We start from the raw sequence: 3,418 nt of genomic DNA, 5'->3' as shown, positions 1-3,418 counted from the left end.
CCAGCCTGCGTGAAGCCCATCTCAAAAGCCAAAATAATAAAAATGAAAAACCTAAAACAAAACGAAACAAAACACAACTAAAATGTGGGTTTCTTTTAGAAGAGGGCACCATCTTCATCGTGTACAGCTCCTGAGTACCTACAGCTCACACATCTGTGTGTTTAAAGAGGAGCCAGGACAGGGTCTCAATACCATGCTTCCTGGGTTCACTGTTATGATTGAATGTCCATTGTCTCCTAGAGGCTTCTTCTATGTTTGGTCCTCAGCTTTGGTGAATTGGAAGGCTATACGACCTTTCTGGATAGAGGAGGTGGATCACTAGAGGTGATGAGAGTTTTTTTTTTTTTTTTTTTAAAAAAAAACCTCTCTCTGTGTCTCTGTCTGTTTCTCTGCCTGTCTGTCTGTTTGTCGCTGTCTCTGTCTGTCTGTGTCTGACTCTCTCTGTCTCCCTATCTCTCTCTGTCTCTGTCTGTCTCTGTCTGCTTGCCTCTCTCTCTCTCTCTCTCTCTCTCTCTCTCTCTCTCTCTCTCTCTCTCTCTCTCTCTGTATTCCACACGTGTGTACTTACCTTCAGAGACCATAATAAGAGTGCATCAGATCCTCTGCCCTCCCCTCCTCCCCCGCCCAGACTTAGAGTTACAGGTAGTTGTGAGTTGCCTGATGTGAGTGCTGGGAACTGAACTCAGGTCCTCTGGAAAAGCAGCAAATTCTCTTAACTGCCTGGTCATCTCTGCAATTTGGGCTTCCCGGCTTTATAGCCTGATCCCACCTCCTGTCAGCTCTCTGCTTTCTGACTGCAAACACAATATGACCAGCCAGCTCCTCCTGCTGCCATGCCTTCTCCGCTATGATGGTCTGTATCTCTTTGTAAATTATGTGTCAAAACTAACCTTTTGTGTGGGTTTCATGGTAGTTTGAATGAGAAACGTTCCTTATAGGCGTGGGTATTTGGACCCAGTTGGTGTCAGCGTTTGGGAAGGTTATGGAATCTTTTAGAAAGCACAGGAATGCTGGAGAAGGTGCATCAGTGGGAGTGGGCTTTAAGAGTTTATAGTCTTGCCCTACTTCTAATTCAGTCTCTCTGCTTCCTGTGTTTGCAGTTGAGATGTGATCCCTGAGCTTCCTGCTCTTGCCAGCATGCCTGCAGCTTCCTGCTATGACTCCCTGCCATGTTAGGCTCGGCTCCCTTCGGAATCCTAAGCCAAGGTCACCCTTCTAAAGATGCTCTTGGTCATGGCAGTTTATCATAGCAACAAAAAGCAACCAATACAGTTCCAATCTCTGTTGCTGTGATAAAACACCCCAACAAAAACAATTTATGAAAGAAAGCCCATCATAGTGGGAAAGTCACAGCAGCAGGGACTTGAGGTAGCAAGTCAGGTCTCCACCTATAAGCATAGAGTAAATTAATGTGTGCTTATACTTGCTTTCATCTTTTTTATACAATCCATGACCCAAACTCAGGGACTAGTGGTCTTGACCAGTTATCGACTGGTCCATCCCACATCAATTAACATAATCAAGAACATTTCTCATAGATATCTCACAGATTCACAGACCCACCTGATCTAGAAAAATTTTCATTGAGACTCTTCCCTGGTAATTCTAGATTGTGTCAAGTCGATGACTGAAACCCTATCATGTCCTTCTTCCTGAACATTGTTGATTAGTAGCTATTTGGTCACAAGAAGAGTACCAATAATATAGAAAATTAGTACCAGGAGTGGGGTGTTGCTATGATAAATCTGACTGTATGGTACTTGGCCCTTGGAACTGCTTTGCCAGAGGAATATGGAAGAATTTGGAGCTGTGGGCTAGAAAAACTCTGGAAAGGTTTAATAGGTCATTCTGATGGATGTTTGGAAGACCAGAATGTGGAGAGAAATATGGACACTGGAGGCCTGACTCAGGAGATTTCAGAGAAGAACAAAGTTTATAACAAGAATGGAGATAGAGTTATTCCAGCTATATTCTGGCAAAGAATATGGCCACCTTGTACCTGTCTACTGAGAATTGGCTTTTCCTGTCCTAGCACTCAGGTGGCTAGTGTGAACAGCAGGGATCAAGTTCTGATGCAAACTTGCAACCATGAGCTACCACAACCCCCTTGGGCTTCAGCTGCAAAGATAAAACAGAATTTAGAAACTTTATTGTTTGGCTTGAAAACCGGAAAATCAGACACTAAAGACAGAAAACAGAGGTAACTTGAAAAACATCCATAGCAGTGACTGGCTAAGTTCTTTGAAAAGTATCTAAGCGATGTTCATTATCCTTCAAGATTCAGGATTGGCAAGAAGAAACTGATTGGCTGCTTAGTTTAGCCGTGAGACCTGAATATGAAGATAGTACTGAAAGATACAAGGACTTAGTACCCGATAACACAAAAACCACTGACAACTACAAGCACAGAGACACTGATCAATTTGGCTATATATAATCCTGAATTTAAGGCTGCTGTAACAGCTCTGGCTAACCTCCTTCAGATGCATGGTCAGGATGGTTATTTAGTGATGTTTAAGGCAATTTGCATCTCGGTTGAGGAAACATCTAACACAAGATGCTGTTGCTAAAGCAAATCTAACAAAAGAGGGCTTCCCTGTCCCTGCAGACAAACACATCCTTGGTTTAGTGCAGGAGCTGCACTTCTTAATGAAGCTGCTCAGAATCTGCAGTTGCCGTATGCAGCGAGGTACAGACAAAAGCTTGATGGATCCATAGGATCCGTTCAGACAATTACCGCTGAGCCAAAGACAGAACACATGCTGGGGAATCTTGGATGATGAACACATTGGGATTTTTCACTTGCTTAGGATGATGGGAATGGTGCATACCAGCATGTGTTTGGAAATCACATGTTATGTTTGCAAAGGAAGAATCCCAGAAATTTGACCATGTTCTAGAGATTTGACAATACTGCTTTTATTATTTTTTTTTCCTTAAATAAGTTTGGGAATGCAGGGTGTTGGGTATAAGGGATTAATTTGTTTGGTGGAAGAAATTTCAAAATTTTATAGCATTGAGGTTGTTCGGTTCTTACCACACACACACACACACACACACACACACACACAGACACACATATACAAATACAAGACCAGCAAATGGGCCAGAAAGTTACAAAAAAGTGTGCAGTTTAGCAGGAAAGCAAGAAAGTTTAAAGTTGCAAACGTGATTGATTTAGATTTGGAAGCAATTATACTTGTTGAAGAGTTTAGCAATATGAACAATAAACTTTTTCTTCTCCACTGGGACAACAGAACTGTGCTTTGAGGGCAAGATTCCACCTGTCCGGTTCCATCTAGTGAAAATGCAGGTTCGTCTGAGAGGAGAGAACTGGACCTGGGATTGTTGCTGAAGGGGTCCTTGATCGAAAACTAACATTGAGGGAAGAATTTGGATTCTCTCGCCAAAGGCATAC

General features: G+C 42.6%; 1 pseudogene; it reads left to right on the top strand.

Moving 5' to 3' along the window:
• The first annotated feature begins 2,088 nt into the window (after positions 1-2,088).
• Positions 2,089-2,780, top strand: LOC116087478 (annotated as a pseudogene).
• Positions 2,781-3,418: the final 638 nt, after the last annotated feature.

This window comes from Mastomys coucha, unplaced genomic scaffold (genome assembly GCF_008632895.1).
Source record: "Mastomys coucha isolate ucsf_1 unplaced genomic scaffold, UCSF_Mcou_1 pScaffold13, whole genome shotgun sequence".
NCBI classification, from domain to species: domain Eukaryota; kingdom Metazoa; phylum Chordata; class Mammalia; order Rodentia; family Muridae; genus Mastomys; species Mastomys coucha.
Note: the sequence above shows the minus strand (reverse complement) of the source record. Positions and strands in the feature narration are given on the sequence as shown.